Source organism: Ursus maritimus, unplaced genomic scaffold (genome assembly GCF_017311325.1).
Source record: "Ursus maritimus isolate PB19 unplaced genomic scaffold, ASM1731132v1 scaffold_20, whole genome shotgun sequence".
Classification (NCBI taxonomy): domain Eukaryota; kingdom Metazoa; phylum Chordata; class Mammalia; order Carnivora; family Ursidae; genus Ursus; species Ursus maritimus.
Window position 1 is genome coordinate 7,375,629 of NW_024424453.1, and position 24,072 is coordinate 7,399,700.

Sequence of the window (24,072 nt, forward strand, 5' to 3'; positions counted from 1 at the left end):
TCTAATGCAAACAGGATTGCTACAGTAAGGTGTCTCACTGCCACATCACAGTCATGGCCTCTTTTAACCCCTAATTAGATTGAGGCGATTATCCCTGCTCTTCCTTACAAGTGTACAGCTTGGATAAGGGATGACAAAAGCTATCTGCCACTTATTCAGCCTTTGCAGACAGCAGGTTATCCAGGGAGATAGAGAATAAAATCAACAAACAATTGTTATTCATATCATCATCTAAAGTGTTAAGATAGTCACAGTTTCCATACATGCACAGTGAATATAGCCCAGAGCATGAGGTAACTGCAGACTGCTTAAGAACATCAGGGTTACACAGATGGAAATTCATGGTGATGTTGGGGAATTATGTCTAAATCAAATTCATTTGCATAAAAAGAAATGATCAGGGATTTGTCTTTTGTATATATCAAGATTCATGTTTCTCTTCATGAATTCTTTGAAGCTAAATTTTAATGTTGATTTTTCTAAACACATAGCATTTATCATGAAAAGAATGCCAAACTTAATGGTCTGTAGAAACTTAAATGCATTAAGATTCAATTACAATACTCTTAAATATAAAACAGGAAACTTCTTTTCACTATGATACTACATGAGTTCTTGTATTAAATTTAGATGATCAAGAGTTATTTCATTAACTCTGTGGATTCCAAATGTTTTTCTTAACTTTCATAACAATCAATTTCTGAAATCTTGGTCATCACTTCAGACCAATTATTAACAAGAGAACTGTGGTCACAAGAAAATAAGAGAGTAGTTGCAAAGACACCAAACTGACAGTTTCCTAGTAAGTTTAATTACGCTAACTTGAGGACAATATAGAAAGCTGGGCTCACTGATAAGAAAAAACTTTGAGGGGAATATCTGCATCTACTCTGATGATGATAAAATCACAGTGGAAGTAATAAGATAAGGAAATGTTGAAAAGGATTTCGTATCTTTTTCTTTCCACTTGCAAGAGTCAGTAGGTGCCTTTTATAAGGTCATAATCACTTTGCTAAAAGAAAAAGAATGGGAAAGCCACATGTTTATACTGAATTCTGTTTCTGTTTCATATTATTCAATTAATCAATATTGCTGCCTTTAAAGCAGCCAACTAGAAGTATACTCTTTCCAACAACTGAGGTCCTAGTCCCAAACGTCATCAAATGCCACTCCAAGAACAACCAAAACATTTTAAATATATCCACTAGTAGCCACCAAACTGCATCATGAGTATAATTCAGTGATTGCCAACCTGTCTGAGCAGTATAAGATTATCTAAAACCGTGTGCCTTTGTTCCCCTGGCATAGGCTGAAACATGACTTCATTCTTAAAATAGAATACTAACTCAGAATATTGGGCAGGCCTTGAAATCCGAGTCATAATTCACTTTTAAATGTGTCTCCAGAGCACCACAGCTGGATACAGACACCAATGCATGAATTTATTCACATGTATGCATGCACGTGTATATATTTGTGTTTTTACATATTTGCAGTCAACAATTTCATTCTATTCTATTTTATTTATTTTTTTTTAAGATTTTATTTATTTATTCGACAGAGATAGAGACAGCCAGCGAGACAGGGAACACAAGCAGGGGGAGTGGGAGAGGAAGAAGCAGGCTCATAGCGGAGGAGCCTGATGTGGGGCTCGATCCCATAACACCGGGATCACGCCCTGAGCCGAAGGCAGACGCTTAACCGCTGTGCCACCCAGGCGCCCCAACAATTTCATTTTAAACATCTGATTTTAAGGCAACATGCTTTTCTTAGTATCCCAGATAGTCATTTATTTTTATAAAATGGACTTGGTAAGAAAAAATGAAATCAATTGTCAAAAGATATGGGAATACTTTACTAAATATGATTAAATTTATTAACCTTAGTTTACTTAAACTGAGTGTTAAAATTTGAATTTGTTATGATGTTGTTTCTCTAATCCATTTCTGCTCTTTAAAATATATATAAATATATAACACCTTCCAAAAGTAAACTTAAATCATACACATCTGTAGATTTTAGACTAAAATATTTTAAGAATTTAGTAAACATATGCTGGTAAAATTGCATAAACCCAAACTAGAGGAAACAAAAACATATAGACAGTTGTTTTCAATTACCTTTCTACTCATACAGAGTTAAACCATCAGCGCTAAAATTTAAAAACATTAAAAGGGAAAGTAACAACAAATGACATTTTAGCCAATGGGTAAAGAACAACTTCACTCTTACAGTCTTATTTTAATCCATCTTTCTGTGTGTTATTTTACTATTTTTTCAGTTTTCTTTGTTCTTTTACTCAGAACTTTGTAAGTGCTTAAAAAGTTACTAGCAACTCTTTATTAAAAGTACAATAAAGAACTAGACCCTTGAATAACTTGAGAAATGCAAAGTGAAAAACTAAATTATAACATATAAAACTATTGATTTTTCAAACTTTCTTCTGCAGCTTAACTTTATACAAAACTCCAATACTGTCAGCATATCTCAATAATATTCCCACTCAAAAGAAATAATGCATTATTGGTTTTTTGCTTGGATTATAACCATGCAGCATACTGTAAATTTAATAACATTAAAGTTGAGGCCAATAAATAAAAGGTCCATGGTCCTTATCCAATTCTGGATTTCTAACTAAAGAGTGGCATCATGGCCACAGGTTAGTCACACATCTGACTAGAGAATTAGAAAATGGTATCTTTGAAAGCAAGTAATTTACTCAGGATGTGGGATTTAATATTTTCAAAGCCATTTTTAGATAAGAATAGTAACTAGTTATTCTCCATCTTTACTACAAATAAACAAGAAATAGGATAGCAGACTTAGGTCAACTACAGAAAAGCGTTTCTAGGGTGTGTTAAGTACTTGAATAGATTGCTAATAGGTTGGAATTCTCTTATGTCAAGGACTTGAAGAGGATACTTTTTAATCTTTCAGGAATGGATTCTCTGAAAGCAGAGTAAAGGACTTGTGACAGTCCTTCTCACCTTGAAATAAAATTCTTAAAACCATGTACTTATGGAATATCCTGCTTTTATATTTGCTTCATTCCTAATTTAAAATTTATCTAAGAGGGGTACATAAATAATGGAATATTCCAGATTTCATTTGGTACAGGGCTAGAAACAATGGAATAATATATGAACAGGGCTCAATACTACATGAGAAAAGGAAGAAAGTATTAAAACATGAAACAATTTTTAAAAAATTAAAACTCTGGGGCGCCTGGGTAGCATAGTCGTTAAGCGTCTGCCTTCGGCTCAGGGCGTGATCCCGGCATTATGGGATCGAGCCCCACATCAGGCTCCTCCGCTGGGAGCCTGCTTCTTCCTCTCCCACTCCCCCTGCTTGTGTTCCCTCTCTCACTGGCTGTCTCTCTGTCAAATAAATAAATAAAATCTTTAAAAAAAAATTAAAACTCTATATCATAACAATTCTTTAGATAAGTTATAAAATGTAGTATCATCTACCAATACAGTCTGTAAACAAACTATAAAGAATTTCAAACAAATCAACTAGAAATAAACCCCCTGAAATTGATATAAAGTAGAATGATAGAAATTCATTATTTTATTTATTCACTTAATATTTTTCACCAATATTAAACAAACAAGCCCATTTTGTTTTGTTTTGTTCCCCAAATGGGGAACACGTAATATACAGAGAAAATATATCAAGCGATTTATTCAGACCAGAATGTGTGCCTTAGAAATCAAACCACTATAAAAGTTCTTTTTATGTTGCCAGATCAAATTTTGAATGGACCTTAACCAAATGATCAAAGTTACCATCACCAGTAACGGAACAAACCAACATCCTGTGAGTCCCAATATGATGTGCTGAGGATGACACAACATTACTTCTGCGACATTCCTCACAAAAAATGCACATCTGAATCTAATCATTAGGAAACACTGGACAGACCTGAATTGAGGACATTCTATCAAACAACCAGCCTATATAGCTTTCAAAATGTCAAGGTCATGAAAGACAAAGAAAAGCCAAGACACTAGTCTACATTAAAGGAAACTAAAGAGACACGACAACTAACCGTAATACATGACACTGGACTGGACTCGGTCTTTGATAGAGGGTAAAGGTGGTTGACATGCAAACAGGAAGTTATATGACATAACTGGGACTATGAACTGCTGATTAGATAATACTGTATCAATGTTAAATTTCTTGATTTTGATTACTGTACTGTGGCTACATAAAAAAAATTCTTATGGAATATACACAAAAATATTTAGGCGTAAAAGGACTGATGTCTGCCACTTACTATCAAATGATTCAGAAAAAAGCGTACCGAGAGACAGAGAATTTGATAAAGCAAATGAAGCAAAAATGTAAACTAACTGGTGAATCTGGATAAAGTGTACATGAGAGTTCTTTACTCTTCTTGAAACATATTTGTTAAGTTTGAAATTATGTCAAATAAAGAGCTGCAAAAAAACCCTTAATTGGGTATATTAATTCCTACACAGTACTTTCAGTTCCAACCAGGAATTTACCTCCTTCAAACTTGACAGCACAAGAAAAAACCCCTCACATTTGGAGACAAGGAAAAGCTACCCTTTAAAAAAGTATACATATATCGCATAGTCCTAAAGCATTATTTACTATATTTAGAAATCTGGAATTTATAAAACTATTTAGAAAGCACAAAAATAATTTTAAAATGCCAGATTTTACTATTTTCAGTCTTAAAATGCTTTCATCTGATGATAATTTGACAAATCCTATCACCTGCTGTTTTAGGCATCCTATTCCTAAGGTGATGTTAACTCAATATTATTTTTTTCCAGGAATTTTATCAATAGTGATATCTGAATTGAGATACTATGAAGGAAGTCATGGCATACAATCTAAAAAGATGGGATTCCTCCCCCCATTAACTTCAGAATATAAGTAGCTAAAACCATTCAGGCACAAAGTATACAGTTCTTAATGGTTTACTACTTCATATAAATAGAGCTCTGAAAGCAAAACTAGCCTCTTGGGATAGCTGATGATGTCTGAACACCTGTCTGTGCTTTGTTATAACATTACAATAAGTGGGTCTGAAATGGGTTTACTGAAGCACCGGAAGACTTACTTCCTGGGTGCTCAGCCATCCTTTCATTAGATCTGTCAGTATCCATCCCTTTTAGTAATAGTCAAGAAATAGTATCATTAAATTCCCTCTAGAAAGGTACTATAATCAGAAATGACAAAGTAAATTTTCCATCATCTACAGAAATAAGAAGTATCATATTATACTAACTGTATTTCTAATTATTTTACTGATTCAGTCAATAAATTTTTGGCTAGAGGAGTAATAATTTTGGTACATTAAAAGTGGGCACTTACTCGCTGCTAGTGATGAAAGAAGGGCGAATGCATACTAGCTTCCCAGGGTGCGATATGACAATGTGTGTTAACCTCATAAAAACCAATACTCTGGGGGCGCCTGGGTGGCTCAGTCATTGAGCGTCTGCCTTCAGCTCAGGGCGTGATCCTGGAGTCCTGGGATCGAGCCCCACATCAGACTCCTCCGCTATGAGCCTGCTTCTTCCTCTCCCACTCCCCCTGCCTGTGTTCCCTCTCTCGCTGGCTGTCTCTCTCTCTGTCAAATAAATAAATAAAATCTTTAAAAAACAAAACAAACAAGCAAAAAAAAAAACCCAATACTCTTTGACCCAGCAAGTTCACTTCAAGGAATTTTTTCTACAGAAATACAAGAAATATACACAAAGACATTTATATACAAAAATACTTCTGCATATATGTACAATATTTATGTATAAAAATATCCATCATTTCAATAATAAATGAAAACAACTTACATGCTTACATGTCCAAAGATACAAGGATTATTGAATAGGTTAGTATGTATCTATACAATGCCAAGTATGTTACTCTTAAAAATGATGACATAATAGATTAGAATAGTAGTACATCTATCAAATTTCTAAATAAACTAGGAAATATATACACATATACTAAAAATTGTACATAAATTATGGAGAGTGCAATCAGAAGTGTTTGCACCTCATTTGGGAGGCCACTATTCCATATAAGAGGCTGTGGCAGGCTAGACCAGGAGATGACAAATCATAGTCCTTAGGCTAACTTGGCCCTACTGCCTGCTTTTGTAAGAAAATTTACTGCAACAAAGACATGCCTATTCATTTATTTATTGTCCATGGCTGCTTTTCACATTACAACCACAGAGCTGAGTAGTTCTGACAGACACTGTAAGCCCACAAAGCCGAAACATTTACTACCTGGATCTTTATAAAAAGTTTCTGAACCCTGGTCCAGAAACCTAGCTCACATTTCTCTCCAATGCTTTCCAAATAGTCTTTCAATTTCTTAAATTATATGATATAATCATAGACTAAATGGTTTCCAAACTATCTTTGCATGTACGGCAGGAGAGTAAAAGGATCTCAGTCCATCCACTCAACCCAGCCAAGGGGGGGGGAATGGAGCAAGTAAGGAAAAAGGAGGAAAGAACAGAAAGGAAAGAGGAAGATAAGGATTAAAGAAGGGATAAGAGAAGCTTGAAAGCCACTGATCTAATTAAGGGGTGGGAGGAAGAGGGGAAGATAAGAAGATCCTTATTTGGTAAATGAGTTTGTATTCAGGAACTGAGTTTGTACTGGAACCCAAGTCTCTTAATATATAGCATGTATTTTATATAGATGTATTCTCAATTCTCAATTGGAGGGGGAAGAACAGACAAATTTTTAGGTATTAAAATGGTTTGTGGCCTTTCAGAGTTCAACTCAACTCAGGAATCTTATTCCTTAGTATTTAATTTTGTTAATTTCTCTCTTATTTAAGTTAAATGAAAATCGATCAAAATGATTTAAATTTAATTTTTCTCTTAGGGGGGCAAATAATGAGAAAAAAAAAAACCTTGAGAACAATGGTATATAGAAAATATTCCTTAACTTTAAGTTCTCTTACACAAAATGTTAAAAGGCTCTTAATTACTAATATACACATTTTAACCAGTCATTTTTGGTTCAGTATACACAAACTACAAATCAATCCTGTTATAGGCCAGTCCAAAAAGAGGAAACTCCAGGTGGGTACAGAAAAGGGAAGGAAAGTAAAAGAGCAAAAAGAAGTTTATTACAGTGAAAATATGTAGAGGAAAGTAAACTCAAGACTCAGAACTGTACACCCCTAGCATTTGTAAAAAAGAGGATGCTGAGCCACATGCTATACCATGAAGTTACCACCATGGGCAAAAGCCTACATAACCTTACATAACACTAGGCATGGGGCACATAGATTGAGAAAGACCTAATCAGTAATCACAAACATTCAAGCTATTTGTTATCTCTTGAACAACAGTAGGAACCAATGGATATAAACAACTATTAGCACTTCAAGGAAGAGAAATGGAATTTTTTAGTACAAAAGGACGAAAATGGCATGGTTGTGCCAGCTACTAAGCTGTTGCCTCTACCATAAATCTATTATAGAACTCTGCAAATGACATTTTTCCTTTGCCAGCTAGCTCCCTGTTAAATTCTGCTAGGAAGAGGTGTCAGAAGGAAGTTGAATAGTTCCAGAAAGTGCGAGGACTTCCTTGTTTTACTTGTTGCTCCTGTCAGGGCTGCCCTGGCAAAAACTCTTTACTCTAGAGGAAGTAACTGCTTAGTAGAGTTGGTTCCAATTTCTAGGTTGTCGTTGTTTTCCATTTTCCCAGAACCAGACCCATCATATTCCCTTCTCAAAGCATCCCCTTCTCAAAGGTCCAGCTCTTAGCTCTGTGGAGCCCCTCCCACAAGCCCCTGAGGTACCAACACTAGTCAAGCAACACCTACTCTTCCCAGATCTGGGTCCCAGCTCTGCCCTTCTCTGAGATCCTAAATCCTGATTATCCCAACCTCTTCTCTCTCTTTTTTTTTTTTTTCCCCAAAGATTCTGGAAAATACATGGAATGCTTCATAAATTTGTATGTCATCCTTGCGCAGGGGCCATGCTAATCTTCTCTGTATTGTTTCAATTATAGTATATGTGCTGCCAAAGAGAGCACCCAACCTCTTCTCTTTGTGCCCGTAAGAACAGTGCCTGATTCTTGCTATTACAGAGTTATCTCAGTGTTCCCCCTTCTGCATCACCCTCCCATACCTATTTAACCAACTCACTATAAAAAATTCTATTAAGATAACTAGTGTGGTCTCACCTTCCTGACTGGTCCCTGACTGATACAATGGTATCAAGTAGTCCTTATTTTAGATGTAATTAATATTCTCTTTAGGTCTTATTTTTAGTGTTTTAGTTTATGTAAAAAATATTTTTAAGGACTATTAGAGTTTTATTCATACTGCAGTCTTCCTAAATGTTTTTTATTCCTCCCCTCACAATTCTTTTGGTTAAATCTGTGAGAAAGTCCCAACAAGCCACTAATGTGTCTGTGATACTTATCCTTAATCTGTCCTATACCTCTAATTGTGTCTAAGCCCAAAGGGATATAAATCTTCCTTTTTAACAAGAACAGCAAACCCTTTAATTCTGGGCAGCAGTAACTGGATAGCTAGTGACAGGTAGAGCAATGGATTTTAATGAGTTATCAAGAAGCAGCAGGTTAACTGAATCTTAAAATCCCAGAAAACGCCCATATTTATTAATACATATTTTTTAAATACATACTGGAGTTAGTCACAGTGGGGAGATACAAAATGTCTAAGTGTAAAACATGTACTTCAATAAGATAAGAGTTATTTGTACAACTATATAACTATTAATTTATCAAAATCTCACCTTGATAGCTACCTTGGGAAAATACATCATTTAACCTCCGGTAGCCTCAGTTTTCTCATCTGTAAAGAAAATAGGCTGGACTAGGTCTCTGTTGCCATATATCTAACATGACAGTCTATAAAATTTCTTTTAGTGCTGAGGCTTTGGGAGCTCAGCATCATTATCGAAAGAAACAAAAGACTGGTTTTGTAAAGGGAAAAACTAAAGAGGTAGAAAAATAAGTATCAAGATTGATAGCTTAAAAACATAATTTGAAAGAGATTCAAATATATAATGTTAGAGAATTCTTTATCTTTTTCCTCTAAGTCAAGGAAAAAGAAGAAAATATATCACAGGCAAATCATCTGGTTAAAAAGATAAAAAGTTTCTTTATTTCTATTATCACAATCTTTGAAAACATTTACTAAGTCAGAAAGGATACTTCTTAAATTCTCTTCAAGATAGAAAAACATGTCTTTTTTTGTTTTTCAGTTTTAAAAACTAAGTTAGTTTTTATATTCTTCTCTCAATCTGTCCGACCACCTGCCATAGAATAGACCACATGCTTTCACGGCTTATTTACAGAAATAATTATATTTAAAGTACCAGTTAAAGGTTCATGGGATAGGCCAGATCATTTATCATCTAGTAGTTACCACTTAACTTGGAGCAACTGGTAGGTTTTGATGCAAGGGAAATCTGGTGAAACAAATTATAAATTTTAAAATCAATTAGAATTACTCCAATGTAAACTGAGGAAGAAAGACTGAAAGAGGATGACTAATATTTTTAAGAGATCTCTCTGGTTGCTGTGTGGATAATGGTTTGTAGGGAGGGTAAGAGTCTTGAAAGGAAGAAGTCCAACTAAGACACTAAGCTGTACCTCAGGTAGAAAATGATACTGGCTTGGTCCATATCAGTAGAAATGTCACTCCATTCAGGTATCAGTGGAGACAAATAAAAGAAAAAAGAAAAGGCTTTTCTTTTGATGGCCTCAATAAAGGCAAACATTTTTATAGAGGATACTAAAGAACTGAGTTGGAAACGTAGATGGTGGAAGAAAGAAATATATGTTAATAAGATATGATTGGAGGGTACAGCTGGTGATAATGACGAGCTTGTTAAATTTTTAAGATGTCACTACAAGGGCACCTGGGTGGCTCAGATCGTTAAGCATCTGCCTTCAGCTCGGGTCCTGATCCCAGGGTTCTGGGATTGAGTCCCATATCTATCCGACTGCCCACTCGGTGGGGAGTCTGCTTCTCCCTCTCTCCCTACCTCTTCCCCTGTTTGTGCTCTCTCTGTCTCTCTCTTCCTAATGAATAAATAAAGTCTTTAAAAAAAAAAAAAAAGATGTGACTATAGGACAGCAGAGAGCAGAGCGTGTAACTATTGATCTCAGGGCCAAGAGTTCGAGCCCCACATTCCGCGTGACTGTAGGAGTAGGCAGCTTAGAAAGGATAGAGACAAAGATAGTTACAAGTGAGGAAATGGAAGCTAAAGGAGAAGTAATGCTATGGTTATTAGCAAATACCTGGATATTCCCCTACTGACATCTGTTGGTCAGAATGTTTTAGACAATATACACAGTACACTGCATGCGAATGACAGCATTGTAACTGCTCATAAAATATCTAACTCACGATGTCCCTCTTAATAACAATATTAATCTAACCACATACCCAAACTTATCAGTCCACTAAAATAGCAATGGCTTTTAGAACTTTCATGGAGACAATTAGCAACATAATAATAATGATATCTTAGGCAATATAATAGTTTATTTTACTATGGAAGGTAACTAGACTTATTGTGGTGATCATTTTGCAGTATAGACAAATATTGAGTCATTATGTTGCACACCTAAAACTAATATAATGTTATACATTTATTATACCTCAATTTAAACAATAATAGTAATAATAGTTTTCCAAAACTATTTGTACACAGCATGCCTAAAACAGACCATATACTGCAAACTGTTGGAAGTAAAAGATGGATAAATTGGGCTCGTTACACCAATCTCTCACTTTTTCATTAATCTTAATATTTCTATAATAAAAAGTTTACAGAAAAACTAAGTGTTGAGAATGTGGACTGGCAACCACAGTTTCAGAATCTACATTTTTTATGAAAAGTGGGCTCCTCTATTTTGAAAAACTGGCATGTTGAGCTCTATAAATTGCCTAAGGCGAAGTGCTAAGCATAGGAAAGACATCCACTTTATGAAACCTTTGTCCTGGAATAGACACTATGAATCTTTCAAAACAAAGGAGTGCAAGTTTGCTGCTCAGGATAATACACTGAACATAAAAGATTACTAATGACTTATGAACTCCTAATGTAGCATGAATCATGCCAGCAACACTAGGATATTGGTTTCAACAAATAGCCTATTTTATTTTATAAACTTCACCAGAATATTATCAACAGCAGTATTAGAAAATGGAAAGCTAATAAAATTAGGAGGCGGCATCGGCATACTGCACACAGTGTTTCTCATCGCTCTAATGCAGAATCTAATGGATGAGAGATCCATCTTTTAACTTGAAAAAAAAAAAAAGGAGCCAGTAAACCTAGAAAAATAGACCTCCATTTGACAAAGTTATTAGAGAATATTTTGCTACCTCAATTCAATAAATTGCATTAGTGAAACCAGTTTCTTTCATAAGGAAAAAAGAGAGGCAGAATACTTTCTTTTGTGTTTTATTATAGCTCCAAAAGCCTGATTATATTAACAGTTTCTTGTTTTCCTTGAGCAATATCTGAAGTAGAAGACAACTGAAAGACTGGAGGATTATAAATATTCTCTTTCTATAAAGATGTTTTCCTAATTCTATAATAGAGGATATTATAAATACTGGATAATATCAAACTTTCAGAAATCAATGCTTTTCACAAACACCCGGGTTGCCTACCTGTGAAATAGAGCTTTCAGTATTTAACCCTGATTTTACTTGATATCATGACCAAGTATTTTTCTGAAAAGTAAATGGTTATTAGCAATTTCTACTATAGTTCCATAACAGCAAAGGAAGAATCCATGTTTAGGTGATTACTTTATGTTTTGATTCAGTTATCTGCAGGGTGTCTGCATGGTACTCTAACTATTTAAAGCTAGCAAAAAAGATTACAGCTCACACTAACTGGATTTTCACAGCTCCCTATCATTCGGCTTGAATTCCTCATGGGCAGATTAAAAGGGCCAAGGCAAACAATAGTCTTTTTACAAGGTGGTTATTGAAAAAAAAAATAGAAGAAGAGGAAGAAGAAGAAAAGAGAAGAAAAAACTATATTTTATGGTCAAAACAACAAAATTATTTAAGGAAGCAGCCACATCAAAACAAACTTAAATATCTAAAGAGGTAAAACTCTAGGTGTTGCCATATAATGAATCCAAATCAAGAAATTAGTAGCATCTGAAAGAACAGTTTTTATTCTGAAATCTGTAACACAGATGATACGGTTTTAGAGTTCAAAGATGGTTAGTTATGGCCTCAAAGAACAGAGTTAAAAGTACCTCAATGATCACTTGGTCTAACTTAACTATTATAGAATAGATAGAACTCAGCATAGCATTTTCAAGTCAACTGGCAGATTACCAAAATAACCATATAAGTATTTCATGTTCTTTTCAACTTTGATTCAACCACCCTTTCACTCTCTAGCTTCACTCATTTCAAATGACCAAATGACTTCCCAATCTATGATTAGCCTTTCCCGTGAGTCCCAGATACAAGGCCTTCCTTGTACATTATCTCCTCTAATCCTCATGCAATCCCAGGAGGTAGTTATTTTCATCATAGCCATTTTACAGATAAAAAACCTAAGACTTAGAGAGATTAAGTGACTTGCCCAGGATCACACAGCTAGTAAATGGAAGAGTTGGATTTAATCAGGTCTACAGAACTCTAGTGTATGAGCTATTAACCCCTGTGCTATGCCTAGCTTCTTTATTAGCTTCTTTTCCTCATTTCATGGATAAGCCCCAAAGGTTTACACTTTTCCTTCCATGCACCGTTCATTCACACAACTTATCCAAACACTACCCTAGTGTCTCCACACTACTGTTTAGTATTAAATAACCAGTTGGTTTCTGAACCCAAGTCAGATCAAGATCCAGTTGGATAACATTCTTTATTTTCTACTTATCTTATTCTCTATGACCACTACCTTAAGTAAAGCTTCATCACTGCTCTCTCAACAGTACTTACTATAAACTTCAAAATGGTCTCTCAGCCTTCAATCCTTTCTTCTTAGTGCTGCTTCCCAGATTTAAAATGAACTTCAAGTCAAACTCCTTTGGCACCTCCTTTTATAACCTCTGCTTAAATTTACTTATTTAATAATCCCAAAAGGAAAAATAAGTTTACATGCATATACTTATATTTGCTTATAGCTTTCTTTTTTTTTTTTTAATGGTAGTTCTATATTTCTTAAAGAAATTCTAGAAGGATGTATGGGAAACAAATAAATGTGGTGACCTGGATTTCTGCGGGTTGGTGTGAGTATAGGAATTGGGCGGATAGGAGATAAGGTGGAAGAGAGATTCTTTACTGTATGTGTATATCATTATATAATGTTCAGTTTTGAACTATATACTATCTATTAAAGAAAAAAGAGGAAAGGAGAAGGAAGGAAGGGGGGAGAGAAAGAAACAAAAGAAAAAAGGAAGAACAAAGCTAAATGTCACCCTCTTGTTTCCAGAAAGCACCTTCTGCATTTTCTCTGACAATAAACACTCTCAAACACTCTATGATCCCTCTTGCTTCAGTCCTTTCCTTTTTCCCACTCGTTCTTACTTCCTCTTCCATGTTCCATCTTCCAGATGGCTTAGGCAATGCCTTTAGAAAATCTTCCTTGACTAACTCATTTTGGGTTAAGTAGCCCTCTGATATGCTCCCCTAGTATAGTGGGCATCTCTCTGTCACAGCACTCACACTACATTGTTATCATCTTTTTACATGTCCAACTGTCAAACTAGATAAAAGTTTCCTGAAATCAAAGACCATGTCTTATTCATCTTCACAATCTCCAATAACCAAACAGTGCCAGACACATTTTAACAGCTCCCAAAGCAATCCATGGCACATGGCACTTATCTTTGCTATGACCCATGGGTCAGATTCAGAGCAGTCATTGTCATTTAATCTTTCCATATGGGAAATATTGCTTTGGTCACTACAGCCTCCCCTTTATAGGTCTCTACAGTTATCAAATTCCAAGTAAAATACCTAAAGAGTTAAAGACAAACAGGAATTATAAACCCAACACTCCAGGCCAGAACACTCCTCAGCTCAGTACCTACATATTCTCTTGTCTATTTTATTTCACTTCTTGAATGTCCAAAGCAAACTTATAATCTTCTGTCATACCATGGTCTCTTTCAGGATAACCAGTGGTCAATAAAATATATATATATAATCACTCCAATGATACAAACCAGAAAACCACTGGTTATCCTTAGTATCTTCATCTCTTTTACCAAATTGATTTTACCAAATTGAATCCATCATTAAATACATAAATATGTCTCATATCCATCAACTTCTCTATCTCCAATACCAAACCCCTGGTTCGAGCTACTATTACATCTCTCCTAGACCACTGTGCTACTAATCTGGTTTCTCTGCATCCACTCTTATCCTCTGCAATCTGTTTTCCACAGTGCAGCTGGAGTGATCTTTTCAAAACACTAATCTAATCATGTCACCAATCAGATTAAAACACTTCAAAGGCATCCTGTTATTCTTAAGATAGAGACCAAAATCCTTAACCAGGTTTACAAGGCCCTACAGAGTCTAGCCCCTATCTGCTTCTCCGGCCCCAACTCATACTGTGTTCCCCCCTCTTCTCCATGCTAGTGACTCTGACCATCTTTCAGTCCCCATTCATATCAGTCTCTCTCCCATCTAGGGACCTTTGCTGATGTTGTTTCCTCTATCTATGATGTTCTTCTTCCTTCTTTCCCTGGTTTCAATTCATCCTCATTTCTTTAGGAAAGTCTGCCTGACTGTTGTAAATCAAATTCTCTCCCCCATTATATGCTATGTAAAGTACTATGCATATCTCATCCATGATATTTCTCACCACTGTAAGTTTATATTTATTTATGTGACTTCATAAATGCCATTTTCCCTCACTGGACTATAAGCTCCATGAATTCAGGAACATAAGAGTTATCGATCACCATGTGATCTCCAAGAAACAACTCAGTGCCAGACACAGTAGGTACTTCACAAATATTTGATAAACTAGTGACAGAAAGAAAGGAGGGCATGTCTTAGGTAGTAACACCTAGGCTATATTCAGTCACCATTGTCCTTGCATGTGGAAAAGGTAGAGACTCCAAATCAGGGTACTTCATTTAATGTGAAGAGCCTAATCAACATAATTTAAAGTTTATACTGAGAACCCTCTAATTCCCCTTCAATCACAGAATATTATATATACCCTTCCTTGTTCAAGACCGGTAAGATAATCTTCCACCACAAAAAGACACTTCAGAGACCATGTACTATATCCCTCTCATTTTACAGTTAAAGAATATAAACCCAGAAATGTTAAGTGACCAACTCAAAGTCATATGCAAATTACAAGAGCCAGGACTAGAGCCCCCACTTACCAGTCTAATATAATATCCACTATGTCTACTATGGTGAAACATTATGGATTTTTTCAGAGAAAAGAATGCAGTACTCATTACTAATTTATAATCTAGTAACCCTGTAGGTATATACAAGTGCGTCTGATCACATGCTCTAATTCTGGGTTGAGAAAATGTTGTAACTATTATCTCCAAAGAACCATGTAAAAGTGGTATACTCAATAACAGCATAGTTTTTATCTATGGGCTGAATGGTCTAAAAGCAGTTAGTTGGATGTCATCAGAAGTATAACACCATAGAAAATTTTTTAAATTGTTTTATGGATGTGGGAAAACTTTGGGTGGATTCATGAGGTTAATTTTAGATAGGTTGGACGTAAGGTCCTGGAACATGCACTTATACATACGTATCTGAAGTTCCAAGAGCTCTGGCCTACTGAAAACTTAGATAATAGATTCAAGGGCAAAAAGACAGTAAGCCAGATGCCAGTCTTCAGTGAAAGAGGAACATTATCTAGGAAATATATGGCACCAAAAGAAAGGTAAAGAAAGTTTCATGGATGAATGGCACAAGCCTCACAGAAATATATTTTAATTTACTCTATTTGAACTAATGGGTGAAAGAACAATCATTTGGAAGAGAGAATAGAAAAGGACAAAAGAGAACAAATTGATCTCATAGTGAAATATTTTGGAAGTAATAAAATAAGATGGAAACTCAGATTCTAATAATGGCAGACTAAATAAATCCAGATCAACCCTTTCTCTGAGAAATACTACAATGGGTAGAAATTTTTTAAAAAATATTTATGGCTTCTTTGATAGCATTTAAGAGTTAGAGATTCAAGGGGTGCCTAGGTGGCTCAGTCAGTTAAGTGTCTGCCTTTGGCTCAAGTCATGATCCCAGGGTCCTGGGACCGAGCCCTAAGTCGGGCTCCCCGCTCAGCAGGGAGTCTGCTTCTCCCTCTCTCTCTGCCCCTTTCCCCTCTTGCTTGTGCTCCCCTTCTCTCAAATAAAGAAATAAAATCTTAAAAAAAAAAAAAAGAGCAACTCAATTGCTGAAAAAAATTTAAGATAATCCCAAATTGCCCTCAAAGGCAATAGAAATGAACCCACTTGGAACCACACACAATGAAGTCATAGATTATTAAAAAACTAAGCTTAGTAAGTTAAACATACCAATTAATAGAGAGCAGCTGTCAGAATGAATTTTTTAAAAATCCATACAGGCCTACCTCAAGAAACAAGAAAAATCTCGACTAAACAATCTAACTTTACACCTAGAGGAACTAGAAAAAGACATCCAAAATTATTAAAAGGAAAGAAATACTAAAGATCAGACTGGAAATAAATGAAATAAACTAAAAAAGTAATAGAAAAGATCAATGAGACTAAGAGCAAAATCTAAAAAACCCTTTAGCTATAGAAGAAAAAAAAAAGGGCACAAAGAAATAGAATCCGAATTGAAAGAGAAGTTACAACCAATGAAATATGAAAAATCATGAAAGACTATTACAAACTATTACGCCAATGAAAAGGAAAGCCTAGAGGAAATAGATAAACTCCTAGAAACACACATTCTTCTAAGACTAAATCATGAAAAAACAATCTGAATAGACTGATTGCTAGTAAAATCACTGAATCTTTAATCAAAAAACTCCCCAAAAGCCTAAGTTCAGGACCAGACAAACTCACAAGTTTATTCTACTAAACATTCATTGAAAATGTAACACCTATCTTTCTAAACTCTTCCAAAAAATGAAGAAAAGGGTATATTTCTGAACTCATTTTGGGGGGCCAACATTACTGTAATACCAAAACCAGATAAGGACACCACAAAAAAAGAAAATTACAAGCCAATCCCCAATGAATGCAGATGTAAAAATTTTCCTCAACAAAATATTTGCAAATTCAATTAAGCAATACATTAAAAGGATCACACACCTTGATTAAGTGGAATTTATTCCAGGAATGCAAGGATGGTTCAACATCCACAAATCAGTCATTGTTATACAAATATATTGACAAAATGGAGGATAAGATCACCTGATCATCTCAACAGATGCAGAATAAGCACTGGACAAAATTCAACTTCCATTTCTGATAAAAATGCTCAACAAAGTGGGTATAGACAGAACTTAATACTACAACATAATAAAAGCCATTTATGACAAACCCACAGCTAACATCATATTCAATGGACAAATGCTGAAAATCTTTCCCTTAAGATTAGGAACAAAAGAAGGATGCCCACTCTTGCCACTTTATTAAATATAGTATTGAAAATTCTAGCAATTAGGCAGGAAAAAGAAATAAATAGCATTCAAATCGAAGGGAAGAAGTAAAACTGTTATTGTTTCTTAACAACATGATGTATAGAAAACCCTAAAGATTCCACCAAAAAACTCTTAGAACTAATAAGTGAACACATTAATGTTGCAGGATACAAAAGTAATATGCAAAAATCTGTTATGTTTTTATGAACTATCAATGAACAATGAACTATCAGAAAGAGAAATTAAGAAAACTATCTTCTAGGGGCACCTGGGTGGCTCAGCGGTTAAGCGTCTGCCTTCGGCTCAGGGCGTGATCCCGGCGTTATGGGATCGAGCCCCACATCAGGCTCTTCCACTATGAGCCTGCTTCTTCCTCTCCCACTCCCCCTGCTTGTGTTCCCTCTCTCGCTGGCTGTCTCTATCTCTGTCGAATAAATAAATAAAATCTTTAAAAAAAAAAAAAAAAAGAAAGAAAGAAAACTATCTTCTTTAGAACAGCATGAAAAAGAAAACCTAGTAAAAAATTTAACCAAAGAGGAAGTGACCTGTACACAGAAAACTGTAAGACATTGATGAAAAAAAATTGAAGATGACACAAACAAATAGAAAGATATTTTGTGCCTCATGGACTGAAAGAATTTATAATGTTAAAAGGTCCATATCACACAAAATAATGTACAGATTCAATGTAATCAAAATTCCAATGACATTTTCCACAGAAATAGAACAAACAATCCAAAAATTAGTATGGAACCACGAAAGAGCCCTAGTAGCCAAAGCAATCCTGAAAAAGAAGAACAAAGCTGAAGGCATCATGCAACCTGATTTCAAACTATACAACAAAGCAATAGTAATCAAAAAGTATGATACTGGCACAAAAACAGATACATGTATCAGTGGAACAGAATAGAGAGCCCATAAATAAACCCACACAAATATGGTCAATTAATTTATAACAAAGGAAGAAAGAATATACAATGTGGAAAAGACAGTCCCTTCAATAAATGGTGCTGGAAAAACTGGACAGTCACATGGAAAAGAATAAAACTGGACCACTATCTTATCCCACACACAAAAATTAACTTAAAATGGAATAAAAACTTGAATGTAAGACTCAAAATCATAAAATTTCTAGAAGAAATTATAAATGGTGCTAACTCCTGACATTCACCTTAACAATATCTGTTTGGATCTGACTCCAGAAACAACGGCAAGAAAAACAAAACAAATATGTAGAACTACATATGCACAGCAAAGAAAACCACGGACAAAAATAAAAAGGCAACCCACTGAATGGGAGAAGATATTTGCAATCATATGTGTATTCAATAAAGGGTTAATATCAAAATATACAAAGAATTCCTACAACTCAATTAAAAAAAATCTGATTAGAAAAACTGGCTGAGGATTGAACAGACATTTTTCAAAAGGCAAACGATGCCCAACATGCACATGAAAAGATGCTCAATATCACTCATCATCAGGGAAACGCAAATCAAAATGAGACATCACCTCCCAACTATCAAAATGCCAATTGTCATTTTTGTGCCAATACATAGCCATGCTCAGCCCCAGCTTGTGAGCGGAGTCCCACCCCCTTTTGAATTAGTGTTTTTGTGTTCTTTGGGTAAATACCCAGTAGTGTAATTACAGGATCATAGGGTAGTTCTATTTTTAATTTTTTGAGGAACCTCTATACTGTCTTTCACAGTGGCTGGTGGCTGCACCGGTTTGCATTTCCACAATAGCCCAGAAGAGTTCCCTTTCTACACATCCTCACAAACATTTGTTGTTTCTTGTGTTTTTTACTTTAGCCATTCTGACAGGTATGAAGTGATATCTCATTGTAGCTTTGATTTGGATTTCCCTGATGATCAGTGATGCTGAGCACCTTTTCATGCTTCTGATGGCCATCTGTAGGTTACTTTGGAGAAATGCCTGTTAATGTTGTCTGCCCATTTTTTAATTGGAACATCAGTTTTCTGTGTTGAGTTGTGTAAGTTCTTTATATATTTTGAATATTAACCACTTATCAGATATGTCATTTGCAAATATCTTCTCCATTCAGTAGGTTGTCTTTTTGTTTTGTTGATCGTTTCCTTTTCTGTGCAGAGGCTTTTTATTCTGAAGTAATGCCAATCATTATTTTTTGCTTTTGCTTCCCTTGCCTCAGAAGACACATCTAGAAAGATACTGTTACGTCCAATGTCAGAGAAATTATTGCCTGTGCGCTCTTCCAGGATTTTTATGGTTTCAAGTCTCACATTTTATGGTTTCATGTCTCACATGGTCCTTAATCCATTCTGAGTTTATTTTTGTGTATGCTGTAAGAAAGTGGTCCAGTTAAATTTGCATGTAGCTGTCCACTTTTCCCATTTATTAAAGAGACTGTCTTTTGCCCACTGCATATTCTTGCTTCCTTTGTTGAAGATTAATAGACCATATAATTGTGGGTTTGTTTCTAGGCTTTCCACCCTGTCCCACTGATCTATGTGTCTATTTTTGTGTGAGTACCATACTGTTTGGATTACTACAGCTTCATAGTGTCACTTAAAATCTGGGATTGTAATACCTCCAGTTTTGCTTCTCTTTGTCAAGATTGCTTTGGTTATTCAGGATCTTCTGTGGTTCCATAAAATTTTTGAACTGTGTGTTTTAGTTCAATGAAAAAGGCTGCTGGTAAATTGATAGGCATTACACTAAGTCTGTAGATTGCTTTGGGTAATAGGGATGTTTTAACAGAATGTGTTCTTACAATCCATGAGCATGGAATATCTTTCCATTTCTTTGTGTCATCTTCAATTTCATCAATATTTTATAGTTTTCAGATCAGAGGTCTTTCGCTTCCATGGCTGAGTTTATTCCTAGGTATTTTATTATTTTTGATGCAATTGTAAATGGGATTGTTTTCTTAATTTCTCTTTTCCCTGCTTCATTATTAATTATACAAATGCAACAGAATTTTGTACATTGATTTTGTATTCCACAACCTTGGTGAATTCATTTATCAGTTCTAGTAGTTTTTTGGTGGAGTCTTTTTAGGGTTTTCTATATATAGTAACATGTCATTGGCAAATAGTGAAAGTTTTACTTCTTCCTTACCAATTTGGATGAGTTTTATTTCTTTTTGTTGTCTGCTTGCTGGGTAGCTAAGACTGCCAGTAATATGTTTAGTAATACTAGTGGGAGGAGAAATCCTTGTCTTACTCCTGCCTTAAGGGCAAGTTCTCAGCTTTTTTTACATTTGAGTATGATGTTAACTCTGAGTTTCTCATATACGGCCTTTATCATGTTGAGGTATGCTCCCTCTAAACCTAACTTGTTGAGGGTTTTTATCATGAGTGGAGGCTAGACTTAGTCAAATGCTTTTTCTGCATCTCTTGAAATGACTGTATGGTTTTTATCCTTTCTGTTCTTGATGTGATGTTTCACGTTGATTTGTGAATATTCAACCACCCTTGTATCCCAGGAATAAATCCCACTTGATCATGGTGAATGATTTTTTAATGTATTGTTGGATTTAGTTTGTTAGTATTTTGTTGAGGATTTTTGCACCTATGTTCATGAGAAATATTTGCCTCTAGTTCTCTTTTTTTGGTGTGTGTGGTATCTTTATATGGTTTTGATATCAGGGTAACACTGACTTCATAGAATGAATTTGGAAGTTTTCTCTCCTCTTCTATTTCTGGAATAGTTTGAGAAGAAGCGATATTAACTCTTCTTTAAATGTTTGGTAGAATTTACCTGTGACGCCATCTGGTCCTGGACTTTGGTTTGTTGGGAATATTTGATTACTGATTCAATTTCATTACTGGTATCAGTTTGTTCAAATTTTCTATTTCTTCCTAATTCAGCTTTGGGAGGTTATATGTTTCTAGGAATTTATCCATTTTTCCTTGGTTGTCCAATTTGTTAACATACAATTTTTCAAAATATTCTCTTACAATCCTTTGTATTTTTCTGGTGTCAGTTGTTATTTCTTCTCTTTGATTTCTAATTTTGAGTCCCCACCCATCTCTTTTTATGAGTCTGGCAAAAGGTAAATGAATTTTGTTGACCATTTCAAAGAACCAGCTTCTGGTTTCATTGATCTGTTCTACTGTTGTTTTGTTTTGTTTTTTAATTCCTATTTCATTTATTTCTGCACAAATCTTTATTACTTCCTTCTTTCTATTGGTTTTGGGTTTTGTTTGTTCTTTACCTAGCTCCGTTAGGTATAAGGGTAGGTTATTTGAGATTTTTTCTTCCTTGAGTTAGGCCTGTACTCCTACAATCTTTCCTCTTAAAACAGCTTTTGCTGCATCCCAAAGATTTTGGACTGTTGTGTTTTTATTTTCATTTGTCTTCATGTACTTTTTTATTTCCTCTCTAATTTCTTGGTTGACCCATTCATTGTTTAGTAGCATGTTCTTTAACCTCCATGTATTCGTGTTCTTTCCAGATTTGTGTGTGTGTGTGTGTGTGTGTGTGTGTGTGTGTGTGTGTCTGGTTAATTTCTAGTTTCACAGCATTGTGATCAGAAAAGATGCATGGTGTGATTTCAATCTTTTTTAATTTGCGTATACTTGTTTTGTGGATTAATAGGTGATCAATTCTGGAGAACATTCCATGTGCACTTGAAAAGAATGTGTATTCTCCTTTAAGATGGAATATTCTAAATATATCTGTTAGATCCATCTGGTCCAATGTGTCATTCAAAGTCACTGTTTCCTTGTTGTTTTTCTGTTTAGATGATCTGTCCACTGATTTAAGTGGGGTGTTAAAGTCCCCTACTATTATTGCATTACTATCAATTACTTCCTTTACATCCGTTATTAACTGCTTTATATATTTATGTGCTCCCACATTGGGTGCAAAAATATTTACAATTTTTATAACTTCTTGTTGAATCAGTCCCTTTATGATTATATAGTGTCCTTCTTTGTCTCTTATTACAATCTTTGTTTTAAAGGCTACTTCATCCAATATAAGTATTGCTATGCCAGCTTTCTTTTCACATCCATTTACATGATAAATGTTTCTCCATCCCTTCACTTTCAACCTACCTGTATCTTTAGGTCTGAAATGAGTCCCTTGTAGGTAGCATATAGATTTGTCTTGTTTTTTTATTCATTCTGTCACCCTGTGTCTTTTGACTGGAGCATTTAGTCCATTTACATTCATTGTAATTATTGATACGTATGTAGTTATTAATATTTTGTTACTTGTTTTGTTTTCTTTTTGAAGTTCTCTGTTCCTTTCTTCTCTGGCTTTCTTCTCTCATGGTTGCTGGTTTTCTTTGGTGATATACTTGGATTACTTTCTCTTTGATTTTTGCATATCTATTACTGGTTTTTGATTTGTGGTTACTATTAGGTTTGTATATAACATCTTTTGCATATAGCAGTTCATATTAAGTTGATGGTTGCTTAAGTTTGAACCCGTTCTTTACTCCTCTGACCCCCACATTTTATATACTTTCCCATCCTGTGTGTGTGTGTGTGTGTGTGTGTGTGTGTGAGTTCCTTGACTTTTACAGATGTACTTATTTTTACTACTCTGTCCTCCCTGTTGTTTTACTCTTACTCATGGTCTTTCCTTTCCACTCAAAGAATCATCTGTAACATTTCTTGTAGGGCTGGTTTAGTGATGATGAATTCCTTTCACTTTTTGTGACCTGGCAATTCCTTATCCCCCCTTCTATTCTGAATGATAGCCTTGCTGCACAGAGTATTCTTGGCTACAGATTTTTTTTTCCTTTTAGCATTTATGCTACTTTAGCTACTCCCTTATGGCCTGCAAAGTTTCTACTGAAATATCAGCTGATATTCTAATGAGGTTTCTCTTGTATATAACTGCTTTCTCTTCTTTCAGTGCTTTTAAAATTCTCTCTTTATCACTTATTACCACTTTAATTACTATGTGTCTTGGTGTGGACCTCTTTGGGTTAATTTTGTTGACATATCTCGGTGCTTTCTGGATCAGGATTTGTTTCCTTCCCCAGGTTTGGAAAGTTGTCAGCTATTATTTCTTCAAATAAATTTCTTACCCCCTTTTTTCTCTCCATCCTTCTGGGGTCCCTATAATGCAAATGTTATTATACTTGATAGTGTCACTGAGTACCCTAAGTTTATTCTCATTCTGCACAACTTTTTTCTCTCTTACCTGCTCAGCTTGATTATTTTCCATTACTTTGTTCTTCAGGTTGCTTATTCATTCTTCTGCTTCCTCTAGCCTATTCCTTATTATGTTTAGTGTATTTTTAATTTCATTTGTTGCATTCTTCATCTCTGATTGGTTCTTCATCTCTTTGTTAAGAGTCTCACTGATGTCCTCCAAACTTTTCTCAAGTCCAGTGAATATCTTTATGCCATTACTTTAAATTCTCAGTCAGGTATATTACTTTTCTCCATTTCACTTAGGTCTCTTGCTGTAACTTTGTCCTGTTCTTTCATTTGGGACATA

The 24,072-nt window shown here is 35.1% G+C and overlaps 1 protein-coding gene and 1 non-coding gene across 2 annotated transcripts in view; both read right to left on the reverse strand.

Annotated features, from left to right (window-relative positions):
- RSRC1 (arginine and serine rich coiled-coil 1) overlaps positions 1-24,072 on the reverse strand; it is a gene marked incomplete in the record, with an annotated part of 403,667 nt that overhangs the window by 258,532 nt on the left and 121,063 nt on the right.
- LOC121104303 lies at positions 7,932-8,038 on the reverse strand. Its single transcript, XR_005836602.1, has one exon. It is a non-coding gene; the product is annotated as a U6 spliceosomal RNA (small nuclear RNA).